Raw genomic sequence first — 17484 nt, forward strand, 5'->3', positions numbered from 1 at the left:
GGTGTGAAGTCATTCATTGCTTTGTGATAACCTATTCCATGTTCAAAAATCCAATACTGTCAGCAAAATAAATATTTTGAGGGGATGCAATTTTGTTGGAGAAAAACACTTATGTAGTCTTATACAGCCATTAAAATGCCTGAATCACCCCTCAGACTGAGACTGATGCCAGTGAATCATGGGGACCTGAGCTCCGCTACGCAGCACTTCATTTCACAGATGAGCTACGCCATTAGGTCGTTGGGATTACTGCGTTGACAGACAGCATAGTAGAGAGTTCTTTAGGCCTCTAACTGAACCTAAGTGACTGGGCTGCTGACGTCCGTCAGTCGCCTGGGACTACACCATCTGAATAGAAGACCAGTCTTGAATAGCCAAGCTAACGGTTCACAATGACGCTAACCCACACATAAGTGAAAGACCGAGAAAATCAATGATGCAATATTGCAGGAACGAGCACAGAATTGTGTTGGGGTCTGAAGAGAATAGTTCCCTACAATGTTACAGGAAGATAAAGGGGACACAATGAATTAAACAGTAGCAGAGGCAGCACAGACATATGCAGCAGAGTAAGATGCTAAACATGCCTCCAAACAAGGTGACCTCAATTCTAGGTCACATGGTCTTGGTCTGTGCGAGTAAGATCTAGGGCAAAATATAGCATTACAGTCTAGTAGCTAGAGGCCCACACATCAGAAATTAACTGTGAAAATAAACTACAATTGTAATACAATGCAATTCAAATCAGATGAGCTATGAGGTAAGAAAGCAGTGAGGTAAAAGAGCAGATCATTTGTGAAACTGTGTGATGTTAACTGTATTAAAGATTAGAGCATCTCCAAATCCTATCAGATAAAGGTCATCGCTTCACAATCTTAAAATTCCTGGTGGGCTTCCCGCTATCTCCAAGACATAGTGAAATGGTGAGAGAGAATTAGTGTGCGTGAGATACATGGAACTCCTGGTGAGATGTGCCATGTGACACAGACAGGCCTCTGTGATGGACAGGCGCAAAAGGTCATGCTCTGTTGGAAAGAAACACCGCTATTTAGTAGCTGTACTGTGACATACAGTTGAAGTCGGAAGGTTACATACATCTTAGCCAAATACATTTAAACTCAGTTATTCACAATCCCTGACATTTAGTCCCAGTAAAAATTCCCTGTTTTAGGTCAGTTAGGATCACCACTTTATTAAGAATGTGAAATGTCAGAATAATAGTATTATTTATTTCAGCTTTTCTTTCTTTCATCACATTCCCAGTGGGTCAGAAGCTTACATACACTCAATTAGTATTTGGTAGTATTGCCTTTAAATTGTTGAACTTGGGTCAAAAGTTTCAGATAGCCTTCCACAAGCTTCCCACAATAAGTTGGGTGAATTTTGGCCCATTCCTCCTGACAGAGTTGGTGTAACTGAGTCAGGTTTGTAGGCCTCCTTGCTCGCACATGCTTTTTCAGTTCTACCCACAAATGTTCTATTAGATTGAGGTCAGGGCTTTGTGATGGCCACTCCAATACCTTGAGATTGTTGTCCTTAAGCCATTTTGCCACAACTTTGGAGGTTTGCTTGGGGTCATTGTCCATTTGGAAGACCCATTTTCTACCAAGCTTTAACTTCCTGACTGATATCTTGAGATGTTGCTTCAATATATCCACATAATTTTCCAACCTCATGATGCCATCTATTTTGTGAAGTGCACCAGTCCCTCCTGCAGCAAAGCACCCCCACAACATGTTGCCACCGCCGTGCTTCACGGTTGGGATGGTGTTCTTTGGCTTGCAAGCCTCCACTTTTTTCCTCTAAACATAACAATGGTCATTATTGCCAAACAGTTCTATTTTTGTTCTGTCAGACCAGAGGACATTTCTCCAAAAAGTACAATCTTTGTCCCCATGTGCAGTTGCAAACCGTAGTCTGACTTTTTTTCTGGCAGTTTTGGAGCAGTGGCTTCTTCCTTGCTGAGCTGCCTTTCAGGATATGTCGATATCAAACTCGTTTTACTGTGGATATAGATACTTTTGTACCTGTTTCCTCCAGCATCTTCACAAGGTCCTTTGCTGTTGTTCTGGGATGTTGTTCTTTTCGCACCGAAGTATGTTCATCTCTAGAACGCGACTCTAAACTAAGTGTATGTAAACTTCCGACTTCAACTGTAGCCTTCAGCATGAGGACTGTAGCCTATGTTACTTGTGAATGAGGTATAGGCTCTATCTGACAGAATCTCCCTCCCCAGGGCAGAGTCGTGTCACACAGTGACTTAGGATAAATTACCAGGACCAGTCCCATCTGGACTGACGCTACCCTGCAGTCTCAGGCCTGGAGCAAGAGGTCAATTAGGCGGAGCCGTGCCCCACCTCAGTCCAGCTTAACAGTAGTGATGGGGGGGGGGATCAATAGTTACATATCGGGATATTATCTTTGACGATATGTTGTAACGGTGACAATATCACAATATTATTTTTGCACTAGTTGGCTGTACCTGCACTAAAACTCAATTTTAATAAGGGAGTCAATTAGTTTTCAGTACTTCTATTTCCATGACTGATCAAAACTCTCATGGCTCACTCTGCAGCAGACATATGGGGAACAATATGTTTGGAACATTGAAACAAAAAAATCACAGTATCGAATCACAATACATATAGAATCGTGAGCATCACAATACATAATCGGCACCTAAGTATAGTGATAATATTGTATCGTGACATCCCTGGCAATTCCCAGCCCTAGCTAACAGCTCGCATGCTGGGGCAGGGGACAGAGACAGGCGGCACCCCACCCGGTGCCCTGCCCGATGACAGGGCCGGGGAGCAGCTGGCTGGGTGGCAGAGTGGTGGTAATCCTGAGGTGATTTATGGCAGTACTTGAAGGATTAGGGGGGCCACTTTACAAGGTTTAAAGAAGCCCATTCTCCATGCTGAGGATCCTTTCAATCAAACACTAATGGGTTTGTTCAGGAGGAGAGAGAGGTAGAGGGGGGAGACAGTGACGGGCAGGCAGCCAGGTCAGACAGGCAGGCGGTCAGGCAGAGAGGTCTCAGAGGTCTGGAGAGGGCCCGCAGCAGCTCACTCAGAGATCACCTCCTGCAGACTTCCCAGCTCTCTTTGGGTGACACTAGGATGGAGTGAAGCATGTGGAGGAATAGTATTGGTGTGCATCCCTTGCTTTAACATGGGTGTAACCTATCAGGGAAGGAGGGTTTTCAACTTCGAACACTCCACAGTGCATTCCAAAAGTAGTCAGACCCCTTGAATTTTTTTCACATTTTGTTACGTTATAGCCTTATTCAAAAACAGATTAAATTGTGTTTTTTAATCGTCAATCTACACACAAAACCCCATAATGACGAAGCAAAAACAGGTTTTTGTGCAGATATATTAAAAATAAACTGAAATATTACATTTACATAAGTATTCAGACCCTTTACTCAGTACTTTGTTGAAGCCCCTTTGGCAGTGATTACAGCTGTCTTCTTGGGTATGACGCTACAAGGTTGGCACACCTGTATTTGGGGAGTTTCTCCCATTCTTCTCTGCAGATCCTCTCAAGCTCTGTCAGGTTGCTGGTCATTGTCTTGTTGGAGGGCGAACCTTCGCCCCAGTCTGATGTCCTAAGCAGGTTTTCATCAAGGATCTCTCTGTACTTTGCTCCGCTCATCTTTCCCTCGATCCTGACTAGTCTCCCAGTTAATGCCGCTGAAAAACATCCCCACAGCATGATGCCGCCACCACCATGCTTCACTGCAGGGATGGAGCCAGGTTTCCTCCAGATTTGCCAAAGAGTTCAAATTTGGGTTCATCAGACGAGAGAATCTTGTTTCTCATTGTCTGATAGTTTTTGGGTGCCATTTGGCAAACTCCAAACAGGCTGTCATGTGCCTTTTACTGAGGAGTGGCTTCTGTCTGGCCACTGTACCATAAAGGCCTGATTGAAGGAGTGCTGCAGAGATGGTTGTCCTTCTGGGAAGATTCTCCCATCTCCACAGAGGAACTCTGATGCTCTGGGGCGGCAGGGTAGCCTAGTGGTTAGAGCGTTGGACTAGTAACCGGAAGGTTGCAAGTTCAAACCCCTGAGCTCTGCCCCTGAACAGGCAGTTAACCCACTGTTCCAAGGCCGTCATTGTAAATAAGAATTTGTTCTTAACTGACTTGCCTAGTTAAATAAAGTTAAAATAAAAAATTAGAGTGACCATCCGGTTCTTGGTCACCTCCAATGCCCTTCGCCCTTGATTGCTCAGTTTGGCCAGGACAGCTCTAGGAATCGTCTTGGTGGTTCCAAACTTCTTCCATTTAGATGGAGGCCACTGTTCTCGGGGACCCTAAATGCTGCAGACATTTTTGGATACCCTTCCCCAGATCTGTGCCTCAACACAATCCTGTCTCGGAGTTCTGCAGAAAATTCCTTTGACCTCATGACTTGGTTTGTGCTCTGACATGCACTGTCAACTATGGGACCTTTATATAGACATTTTATTTATTTAACTAGGCAAGTCAAATCAGAACTAATTCTTATTTACAAATGATGGCCTAACAGAAGGCAAAAGGTCCCTTGTGGGGATGGGGGCTGGGATTATTATATATATATATTTAAATACAGTTGAAGTCAGAAGTTTACATACACTTAGGTTGGAGTCATTAAATCTCGTTTTTCAACCACTCCACAAATGTCTTGTTAACAAACTATAGTCTTGGCAAGTCGGTTGGGACATCTACTTTGTGCATGACACAAGTAATTTGTCCAACAATTGTTTACAGACAGATTATTTCACTTATAATTCACTGTAGCACAATTCTAGTGGGTCAGACGTTTACATGCACTAAGTTGACTGTGCCTTTAAACAGCTTGGAATATTCCAGATAAGGATGTCATGGCTTTAGAAGCTTCTGACAGGCTAATTGACATAATTTTGAGTCAATTGGAGGTGTACCGGTGGATATATTTCAAGGCCTACCTTCAAACTCAGTGCCTCTTTGCTTGACATCATGGGAAAAAAAAAAAAATCAGCCAAGACCTCAGAAAAAAATTGTAGACCGCCACAAGTCTAGTTCATCCTTGGGAGCAATTTCCAAACACCTGAAGGTACCACGTTCATCTGTACAAACAATAGTATGCACGTATAAACACCATGGGACCAGCTGTCATACCACTCAGGAAGGAGACGCGTTCTGTCTCCTAGAGATGAACGTACTTTGGTGCGAAAAGTGCAAATCAATCCCAGAACAACAGAAAAAGGACCTTGTGAAGATGCTGGAGGAAACAGGTACAAAAGTATCTATTTCCACAGTAAAACGAGTTTGATATCGACATAAACTGAAAGCAAGGAAGAAGCCACTGCTCCAAAACTGCCAGAAAAAAATCTGACTACGGTTTGCAACTGCACATGGGGACAAATATTGTACTTTTTGGAGAAATGTCCTCGTCTGATGAAAAACAAATAGAACTGTTTGGCCATAAGGCAGGCTTGCAAGCCGAAGAAGACCATCCCAACCGTGAGGCACGGGGGCTGCTTTGCTGTGCACTTCACAAAATAGATGTCATCATGAGGGAAGAACATGATGTGGATATATTGAAGCAACATCTCAAGACATCGGTCAGGAAGTTAAAGCTTGGTTGCAAATGGGTCTACCAAATGGACAATGACCCCAAGCATATTTCCAAAGTTGTGGCAAAATGACTTAAGGACAACAAAGTCAAGGTATTGGAGTGGCCATCACAAAGCCCTGACCTCAATCCCATAGACAATTTGTGGGCAGAACTGAAAAAACATGTGCGAGCAAGGAGGCCAGCAAACCTGACTCAGTTACACCAGCTCTGTCAGGAGGAATGGGCCAAAATTCACCCAACTTATTGTGGGAAGCTTGTGGAAGGCTACCCGAAACATTTGACCCAAGTTAAACAATTTAAAGGCAATGCTACCAAATACTAATTGAATGTATGTAAGCTTCTGACCCACTGGGAATGTGATGAAAGAAATGAAAGTTGAATACTATTATTCTGATATTTCACATTCTTAAAATAAAGTGGTGATCCTAACTGAAATAAAACAGGGAATTTTTACCAGGATTAAATGTCAGGAATTGTGAAAAACTGAGTTTAAATGTATTTGGCTAAGGTGTATGTAAACTTCTGACTTCAACTGTATAGGACAAAACACACATCACGATAAGAGACACCACAACACTACATAAAGATAGGCCTAAGACAACAACATTTCATGGCAGCAACACAGCATGGTAGCAACACAACATGACAACAACATGTTGGCAGCAGCACAACATGGTAGCAGCACAAAACATGGTACAAACATTACTGGGCACAGACAACAGCACAAAGGGTAATAAGGTAGACAACAATATAGACAGGTGTGTGCCTTTCCAAATCATGTCCAATCAATTGAATTTACCACAGGTGGACTCCAATCAAGTTGCAGAAACATCTCAAGGATGATCAATGGAAACAGGATGCACCTGAGCTCAATTTTGAGTCCCATAGCAAAGGGTCTGAACACTTATGTAAATAAGGTATTTCTGTTTATTTTTTATATATTTGTAAAAAATTCTAAAAAGTTGTTGTTTTGTCATTATTGGGTATTGTATGTAGATTAAAGAGGATTTAAAAATATATATTTTAGAATAAGCCTGTAACATATTAATGTGGAAAAAGTTGAGGGTTCTGAATACTTTTCGAATGTATTGTATAATAGTATAAACTCAGAATAATGCAACGTTGTGTACAGTATAAGAATAACTACTCATAGCGTGGAACAACTCTACTCATAGCATGTAACAACTACTCATAGCGTGTAATAACTACTCATAGAGTGCAATAACTACTCATAGCATTGAATAACTAGTCATAGCATGGAACAACTACTCATAGCGTATAACAACTACTCATAGCGTGTAACAACTACTCATAGCGTGTAATAACTACTCATAGAGTGCAATAACTACTCATAGCATTGAATGACTAGTCATAGCATGGAACAACTACTCATAGCGTATAACAACTACTCATAGCGTGTAACAACTACTCATAGCGTGTAATAACTACTCATAGAGTGCAATAACTACTCATAGCATTGAATAACTACTCATAGCATGGAACAACTACTCATAGCGTATAACAACTACTCAAAGCGTATAACTACTCATAGCGTGTAACAACTACTCATAGAGTGTAATAACTAACCATAGCGTTAAAAGATTTAGATGCACTATTGTAAAGTGGCTGTTCCACTGGATGTCATAAGGTGAATGCACCAATTTGTAAGTCGCTCTGGATAAGAGCGTCCGCTAAATGACTTAAATGTTAAATGTAAATGTTTAATAACTAACCATAGCATGTAATAACTAATCATAGCATGTAATAACTAACCATAGCATGTAATAACTAACCATAGCATGTAATAACTAACCATAGCATGTAATAACTAACCAAAAGCATGTAATAACTAACCATAGCATGTAATAACTAACCATAGCATGTAATAACTAATCATAGCATGTAATAACTAACCATAGCATGTAATAACTAACCATAGCATGTAATAACTAACCAAAAGCATGTAATAACTAACCAAAAGCATGTAATAACTAACCATAGCATGTAATAACTAATCATAGCATGTAATAACTAATCATAGCATGTAATAACTTCTCATAAGTGTCATCTTATCCAATCACAAATTGTGTATGAAAAATAATTTAATCAATTTTAGAACAAGGCTGTAACGTAACAATATGTGGAAAAGGTGAAGGGGTCTGAATACTTTCCCAAGGCACTGTATATATATTTCATCAAAGACCAACTCAGAGACTGACTGTGGCAGGTGTTTTATTTGAAGTGTGGGGTCTGGGAGGAGCCCTTCATAATGAGTTAGGCTCGGCTAACTATGTTAACTCTATACACATCTTCTTGTTGCAGGGTCTCTACTGCTAGACCAGAACAGACAACACACAAACTCACACCAGACAAGTCCACACATCCCAAACGTTTCTTTTAAACTATGTTACAGTAGCGCTATATAGTTATTGTGTATGATGCCCGAAGGCTCTATTATGGAGCATATAAGCTCCTTGCAGGCCTTCGCAAACTATTGTTGTAAAGCAGGATGGCTTGGAATGAGATGGACTGAGGTTAGTTGTTATCAGACCAGATACAGAAATGCACAGAAGATAATAGAGGACCATTAAATCTAACTAAACTCCTATTTACCGAGCACGTCCCATGACAACATGCTAAATGTCTTATCTGATAGCTCAGACAGAAACCAGTTCAGTGAGTTGTCGCCCTGTAGTCAAGCTCGGATGGCAACCCAAATGACTGAAACGTCTGCTCTCCCATAAACAACTAACCAAGATACCAAATAAAAATGTACTCATTCTGGATAATCAGAAACCACCAGCGTGACCACTCTGCTCGTTGGTGAGATGAGAAAATCTCCTTCAGCCATCCCAATTAAATTCCCCCAAACTGTACTTGACCCTTTGAAGCAGTTCTGACACCTCCTATACCCCACTTCTACTACCCCTGACTGGGAAGACTGGAATGTTATTTCTCCCTCTAGAAACAGTGCTAAGGGGTACAAGGGATGCACTGCAGTTGGTCACTATTTGGCAGGCCGGGATTATAATGGGATGTTTGACGTCCATATAAATTCTTAAACATTAAATAAAGATAGCAATGAACAAATACATGGAATTCAAAGGCTGTGAATCTGGCTGCTCGTGCATGGGGTTTAGCAACAGAACACTTGCCACGGTTATCTGGGATTCATGGAGGTCTTAGAGAGGTGGTGGGCTTGTGTGTGTTCTTGTGGGAGTGTGTTCTTGTGTGTGTGCCATCATAACCTCACCCCTCCTGGACAGAGTCTAGGCCTGGATCTGGCAACCTTGACTGTTGGAGTGGAGCAGACAGACAGACAGACAGACAATCAGAGTTGCTTGAACTTCACTTCTGTACATCATCAGCTTTTCCAAGTGCCATTCCTATTAGTCTCCATGATGTGTTTTGATAGCGCCAACAATCCACAGCTCAGCAGTTGAAAACTTGGCTGGGGAAAACGAATGCACTCTGCAGAGAGATCTAGACAGAAACAGGTCACTGTGAAATGCAATGGTCAGATGGGAGAGAGAGAACAGTCGAGAGAGAGAGAGAGAGAGAGAGAGAGAGAGAGAGAGAGAGAGAGAGAGAGAGAGAACAGTCGAGAGAGAGAGAGAGAGAGAACAGTCGAGAGAGAGAGAGAGAGAGAGAGAGAGAGAGAGAGAGAGAGAGAGAGAGAGAGAGAGAGAGAGAGAGAGAGAGAGAGAGAGAGAGAAGGACCAAGTGTGCAGTGCAGTGATGACCCATTTCATCAGGACAGGGCTGCTTTGCCATGCAAATCAGTCAAAATAAATGGTCCTCATTTGCCAATAACCTCCAAACAAAGCCCGGAAGAGAGATTTTCCACAGTTTAATCAGTTATTCACAGGAGTTTTCCAGTAGAATGGTCATGGTAAGTTAATATGTTCCATGGTCAGGGTAGGTAATATACTACTGTCTAACTGTAATAAATTTGTCATTTTCAAACTTGTTAAAAAAAGTCAAATGTGCTGTCCTGAGGTGTGCTACAGTGAGGGGGAACTGAATGTTCTAAAGTGTTCTAGAACATTCTGACCACAGTGGGGGGGGGGGGGGGGGGGGGGCAACAACAACACATTCTGCCCCACAGAATTCCAGCTCCGCGGGATGGATGGGGGGGGGGGGGGTGTCACAACACAAAGGACGGTCACTCCATCTGGCCTTCAGTACACTGCAGGCCTATTATTAATTACACAGCAAACATACCTAGAGACACACATGTATACAAACATTTGTGGACATACAGCTACATTTATTTCATGACCCAAGGGATTACTAGATGCAGCACTATTTGTCACGCCCTGACCTGAGTATTCTTTGTTTTCTTTATTGTTTTGGTTAGGTCAGGGTGTGACATGGGTGATGTATGTGTTTTTTGTACTGTCTAGGGGTTTTGTAGGTTTTTGGGGTTGTTTACTATCTAGGTGTTTTATATGTCTATGGTTGCCTAGATTGGTTCTCAATTAGAGGCAGGTGTGTATCATTGTCTCTGATTGGGAACCATATTTAGGTAGTCATCTTCTTTGGGTATTTCGTGGGTTATTGTCTATGTCTAGTTGCCTGTGTCTGCACTAGTTTTATATAGCTTCACGGTCGGTTTGTTGTTTTTGTAGTTTGTTAAGTGTTCTTCGTTTTCATTAAAAAGTATGTATTCTAATCACGCTGCGCTTTGGTCTCCTCCGTGCGACGAACGTGACAGAATAACCCACCTTAAAAAGGACCAAGCAGCGTGATAAGGAGGAACAGCGCTTTGTGGAATCGAGGAGGTAATGGACCTGGGAGGAGGTAATGGCAGGGGACAAGGCCCTGCCATGGAAGCAGGTGGAGAGAGCACAGGAGGAATGGCGACGGTATATGGGTACAAGGCTAGCACGGAAGCCCGAGGAGGCAGCCCCAATATTTTTTTTTGGGGGGGGGGCACACGAGGAGTTTGACTAAGTCAAGTAGGAGACCTGAGCCAACTCCTCGTGCTTACTGTGGCGGGCGTCGTACTGATCAGGCACTGTGTTATGCGGTGGGGCGCACGGTGTCCCCAGTATGCGTGCTTAGCCCGGTGCGCTACATCCCAGCTCCCCGCATCTGCCGGGCTAGGGTGAGGATCCAGCCAGGGCAAATGGTGCCAGCCCTACTCTCCAGACAGCCAGTGTGTCTCCTCGGGACAGGATATCCTGCGCCGGCGTTGCGCACTGTGTCTCCAGTATGCCTGCACAGCCCAGTGCGTCCTGTGCCTGGGCCCCGCACGTGCCGGGCTAGAGTCACCATCCAGCCAGGACGGGTTGTGCAGGCCATTAGCTCGAGACCTCCAGTGCGTCTTCACGGTCCGGTCTATCCAGTACCAACACCACGCACCAGGCCTATAGTGCGCCTCGGCAGTCCAATACGCCCTGTTCCTCTTCCCCGCACTCGCCCTAAGGTGCGTGTCCTCGGCCCAGTACCACCAGTGCCGGCACCACGCACCAGGCCTACAGTGTGCCTCACCAGTCCAGAGCGTCCGGCTACAGTACCCAGTCCAGAGCGTCCGGCTACAGTCGACAGACCGGAACCTAGCACGACGGGTCGCAGACCGGAACCTACCGCGACGGGTCACAGACTGGAACCTACCGCGACGGGTCACAGTCCGGAACCTACCGCGACGGGTCACAGACCGGAACCTACCGCGACGGGTCGCAGTCCGGATCCGCCAGAGTCTCCCTCCTGTCCTGAGCCGCCAGAGTCTCCCTCCTGTCCTGAGCCGCCAGAGTCTCCCTCCTGTCCTGAGCCGCCAGAGTCTCCCTCCTGTCCTGAGCCGCCAGAGTCTCCCTCCTGTCCTGAGCCGCCAGAGTCTCCCTCCTGTCCTGAGCCGCCAGAGTCTCCCTCCTGTCCTGAGCTGCCAGAGCCGCTCCTCAGTCCAGTAACGCCCTCTACAATGATCTTCAGTCCGGGGCCCGCTGCGAGGGTCCCCACTTCAGAGGCACCACCTAAGCGGGCCAAGACTGAGGTAGAGCGGGGCCCACGTCCTGCACCCGAGCCACCGCTGTGAAAAAGGCCCACCCGGACCCTCCCCTTTAGATTAGGTTTTGTGGCCGGAGTCCGCACCTAGGTGGGGGAGTACTGTCATGCCCTGACCTGAGTATTCTTTGTTTTCTTTATTGTTTTGGTTAGGTCAGGGTGTGACATGGGTGATGTATGTGTTTTTTGTACTGTCTAGGGGTTTTGTAGGTTTTTGGGGTTGTTTACTATCTAGGTGTTTTATATGTCTATGGTTGCCTAGATTGGTTCTCAATTAGAGGCAGGTGTGTATAGTTGTCTCTGATTGGGAACCATATTTAGGCAGTCATCTTCTTTGGGTATTTCGTGGGTTATTGTCTATGTCTAGTTGCCTGTGTCTGCACTAGTTTTATATAGCTTCACGTTCGGTTTGTTGTTTTTGTAGTTTGTTAAGTGTTCTTCGTTTTCATTAAAAAGTATGTATTCTAAATCACGCTGAGCTTTGTTCTCCTCAGTACGACGAACGTGATTTTCGTTCCAAACCTAAAAGTGACCTCTTGCTGTCACCAATTAGGTTCTTCACAAGGCTCTGTGCTGAATGAACCATGGGCAGCAGCAGAAACCGTTGCTGTTGCAGAGGAAATTGCACCTCTTCTTGCATTAGACTTTGCATTAAAAAAGGGACAACGACAGAAATCATGTTTCATCATCTCCCAACAAACAGTAGTTTCCTCCAGTTTACACAATACAGACACTTAAAATAAATATCCAGACAGTACAGTGCATAAACACACATGCAAATAAGGGACTCTGTCACTTCAGTGATAGCCACACCCTTTAGCCTAGATTGCAGTGAAAAATTATAAGTGTTTCCCGGTGTTGAGCACACCCCCCCCCTAAAGAAATATTTGGTGGTGAATGCATCTCTACACTTGAAATGACTATTCTACAGTATCCAGACAGAACAACTATGATGAGTAACAGGAGTCTAGATGAAACGCTTTTTTAAATACTGGTCGTCACTTCCCAAGCCCCCCTATCTCCCAGGGCACACGAAGCAGAGGAAGACAGAGGAGTGACATGCAGGCACGCAGACAGCAGGCAGACAGACAGCAGACAGCAGGCAGACAGACAGCAGGCACGCAGACAGCAGGCAGACAGACAGATTGGCAGCAGGCAGGCACAGGCACGAAGACTGCCGGCAAGCAGGCTGAGACAAGTCCACGGCTACACGGTAGTCTATAACCCGGTCGTCACTAGTTACCACCGCCACAAAGTCATAATGGCGAAGGTGCATAAAAATGGCAGCCTCCATGTACTTACCACAAACGCCTCATCTGCTAAATTTGCCAAATTGTGCAGTGCTGTTACACTTTTGAGGGATTGGCATTAGCACAGTATACAGGATCCCAATTCAAGCTCCAAGACAGTCAATTTGAAAATAAAGTAAATTGTGCCGATTTATACTGCAGGCATATTGGAACATGTTGTGCGCCGTAGTTTAAAAAGTCTGGATAGTGCTCAAAAGGAAGATGTTATATCTGAATTCCTCCATCTTTATGCACCATTATGTCTAAGCCACGGCTATTTCTACTATTTCTCATTTTAAATTCCGATTTTAAACCTAACCCTAAACACACTGCTAACCATTCCATTTTGTCTTCATTAATTTTTACTATATAGCCAATGTTGACTTTGCGGCTGTGGTAACAAGCCTATTATAGGTGTTTCACGGTGTTGAGCACATCCCCCCCCTAAAGAAATATTTGGTGGTGAATGCATCTCTACACTTTAAATGACTATTCTACAGTATCCAGACAGAACAACTATGATGAGTAACAGGAGTCTAAATGAAAAGCTTTTTTTAATACTGGTCATCACATCCCAAGCCCCCCTATCTCCCCGGGCACACGAAGCAGAGGAAAAGACAGAGGAACGACATGCAGGCAGACAGGCAGACAGGAGGCACGCAGACAGGGCGGCTGTACCTCACTGTAATTCAAGTGTGAATCATGACATTTCGAGGTGACCTTTTTAAGCAGCAAAACTATTCGTCTTTCCTTTTTTTTAACCCTTAAGTCCCTCCCTCCCCCTCGTATTTGTGCATTTGCCTTAAGGCTTGGCCAGAGAGGAGTAGGACAGGTAGGCACACAGCAGCAGTACATCAAAACACAGATGATTATCTGCAGTTTAAGGACTGTTATCAGGGGCGTCATGCACCCCCAGAATCTGAGGGGGGCACAAAGTACGTGAGGATAGCTGGGTGGGTGGTCCAGATGGGGGCTATGTCCCCTTGTCCAAAAGTTGGAGAATTTTCATTTTTAAAACACCTGAAATAGCTTTTTCTGCAATCTAGAGCCATAATCATTATGCTTAATTCTATGCTTCCATCACGTGGACTGGGACATGTTTCGTATTGCGTCAGATGGAAATATTGACGAATACGCTGATTCGGTGTGCGAGTTCATTAGAACGTGCGTCGAAGATGTCGTTCCCATAGCAACGATAAAAACATTCCCAAACCAGAAACCGTGGATTGATGGCAGCATTCGCATGAAACTGAAAGCGCGAACCACTGCTTTTAATCAGGGCAAGGTGTCTGGTAACATGTCCGAATATAAACAATGCAGCTATTCCCTCCGCAAGGCTATTAAACAAGCTAAGCGTCAGTACAGAGACAAAGTGGAATCTCAATTCAATGGCTCAGACACAAGAGGCATGTGGCAGGGTCTACTGTCAATCACGTCATCAAGCTCGAGACCCTGGGCCTCGATCCCGCCCTGTGCAACTGGGTACTGGACTTCCTGACGGGCCGCCCCCAGGTGGTGAGGGTAGGCAACAACATCTCCTCCCCGCTGATCCTCAACACGGGGGCCCCACAAGGGTGCGTTCTGAGCCTCTCCTGTGCTCCCTGTTCACCCACGACTGCGTGGCCACGCACGCCTCCAACTCAATCATCAAGTTTGCGGACGACACAACAGTGGTAGGCTTGATTACCAACAACGACGAGACGGCCTACAGGGAGGAGGTGAGGGCCCTCGGAGTGTGGTGTCAGGAAAATAACCTCACACTCAACGTCAACAAAACTAAGGAGATGATTGTGGACTTCAGGAAACAGCAGAGGGAACTCCCCCCTATCCACATCGATGGAACAGTAGTGGAGAGGGTAGCTAGTTTTAAGTTCCTCGGCATACACATCACAGACAAACTGAATTGGTCCACTCACACTGACAGCGTCGTGAAGAAGGCGCAGCAGCGCCTATTCAACCTCGGGAGGCTGAAGAAATTTGGCTTGTCACCAAAAGCACTCACAAACTTCTACAGATGCACAATCGAGAGCATCCTGGCGGGCTGTATCACCGCCTGGTACGGCAACTGCTCCGCCTTCAACCGTAAGGCTCACCAGAGGGTAGTGAGGACTGCACAACGCATCACCGGGGGCAAACTACCTGCCCTCCAGGACACCTACACCACCCGTTGTTGCCGTTGTTGCAGGAAGGCCATAAAGATCATCAAGGACATCATCCACCCGAACCACTGCCTGTTCACCCCGCTATCATCCAGAAGGCGAGGTCAGTACAGGTGCATCAAAGCTGGGACCGAGAGACTGAAAAACAGCTTCTATCTCAAGGCCATCAGACTGTTAAACAGCCACCACTAACATTGAGTGGCTGCTGCCAACACACTGTCATTGACACTGACCCAACTCCAGCCATTTTAATAATGGGAATTGATGGGAAATGATGTAAATATATCACTAGCCACTTTAAACAATGCTACCTTATATAATGTTACTTACCCTACATTATTAATCTCATATGCATATGTATATACTGTACTCTACATCATCGACTGCATCCTTATGTAATACATGTATCACTAGCCACTTTTACTATGCCACTTTGTTTACTTTGTCTACACACTCATCTCATATGTATATACTGTACTCGATACCATCTACTGTATGCTGCTATGTACCATCACTCATTCATATATCCTTATGTACATATTCCTTATCCCCTTACACTGTGTATAAGACAGTAGTTTTGGAATTGTTAGTTAGATTAATTGTTGGTTATCACTGCATTGTCGGAACTAGAAGCACAAGCATTTCGGTACACTCCCATTAACATCTGCTAACCATGTGTATGTGACTAATAAAATTGGATTTGATTTGATTTATGTAAAAAAAAAACATTTATTTTTATGGATATCAAAGCTTACCTCTTGAGCTATCTGTATCCACCTGACTGGAGGTTATTATTTTTTAAATAAACTAAATATGCTTCTCTGCATTTCTGGGTAAAAGACTGAAAGGAATGTGAGTCTTATTCAGTACATTTAGTAATTGCTTTTCTTTTTTGTCTACCAACCTTGCCAGCAGGCATGCCGGCTAAGTTAGTTAGACAAGCTAGCTACTCTAACTTGATTGATAGCCTGAAATTACTTATTGGTAGCTAGTTATGAGGTTGAGAAATGTTAAACCTATTATTATTATTATCTTTTACAGGACAAATCTGATGGTGTTTCTATGACCTGACTTGACACAAAAGTACACAAACACGGAACTTGAATTGAATAGAGAAACACTCAAAGACCCACCCATGTACTTTATCTCACTGTTCTCTGACCACAGACAGCTAGGGTCAAACTCAAGGAAACAGATAAGGTCGATTAGATACTAGCCGTACTTGGAGACTTGGGACAGAAAGCTGTGGGGCCTGGTATCAGAGCACAGGAGTCCGGAATAGTGAAGTCTTTCTCAAGGCCCTGCCACAAGGTTCGTAGCCGCCACCGTAGTCATAGACACACAGACTTACTCTAGCCTGTCCTGCTCTCAAGGTAAACACCGTGATAGGATGGAATAATATGCTACTGAGATACAATAATGGATGCAGAGGCCAGGGAGGTTGTGTGTACCGCACAAGGCGGAGGGCACTGTTGTTGTGTGTCCAGGGTATTTGTGAGAACATCTGCCATGCCACACATAGGGTCGGAAACTTTCCATTCAATTTCCAGAATTTTCCCGGGAATTTCCGTGGGTAAGCCCCGAAATTTGGGGAATTTTGCTCTAAATTCATCAAAAACGTTAGCTTATAACAGTGAACCTTTTTTTGTGGGATACACATAAGGCAATTCTAGGTCTTGTGGCATATTTTGGTTAAACTATCCTCAATTCAATGGACTCACAACCCTCTGCATGCACAGTGCATTCTTCCATCACATGTGCAGTGCACTCTTCGATCACATGTACAGCTGATTCTCAAGATCTTGCACACTAGTGAGATGCTACTGAGCCCACACTACTACACTGTCTGAGCCAAGGACTACATGTTTTCTGGTCAATTTTGATTACAATACTGGGTGGGGTGAATATATTTTATATGACATATATGATTGTTTGTTAACTAGTAAATAGTAGCCTACAGCAAAGTGTGTTCAAATAATTTCTAACTTGTTAATTTCTGCTAGTTTAGTTTTTGCTACCATGTGGGTTTTAGCTTTCTAACTGAGGAGTGTTAATTCACCTGTTTCCATACATGTTTCATTTTAAAACATTTGTCTTATAAAGAAGTTGTTTAATCTAACTGCTTAACTATTTATCTGTACATGGAATGGTATATATATTTTTTTCACATGTTTTTCCTAATCTTTACAGGAAAATGCCACGGGCACTTTCTGATGTGTGGAGACATTTCACTGCAGCTAATGTAGAATGAAAAGCTGTGTACATTCGCAAATACTGTCCCAAATCATATGTGAAGAATGCAACAAAGATGCAGAATCATCTGGCCAAGTGCATAAAGTTCCCTCAGCACTCACAAATAGCAACCTCTGACAAAAGTCCCTCTACTTCTATTTGAGGTGAAAATAATGAATCAGACACCTTAT

The 17484-nt window shown here is 44.1% G+C and overlaps 1 protein-coding gene across 4 annotated transcripts in view; it reads right to left on the minus strand.

Annotated features, from left to right (window-relative positions):
- LOC124006821 (spectrin beta chain, non-erythrocytic 1-like) overlaps positions 1-17484 on the minus strand; it is a 104629-nt gene that overhangs the window by 33977 nt on the left and 53168 nt on the right. The window lies entirely within an intron of this gene.

This window comes from Oncorhynchus gorbuscha, linkage group LG20, assembly GCF_021184085.1.
Source record: "Oncorhynchus gorbuscha isolate QuinsamMale2020 ecotype Even-year linkage group LG20, OgorEven_v1.0, whole genome shotgun sequence".
NCBI classification, from domain to species: Eukaryota; Metazoa; Chordata; class Actinopteri; order Salmoniformes; family Salmonidae; genus Oncorhynchus; species Oncorhynchus gorbuscha.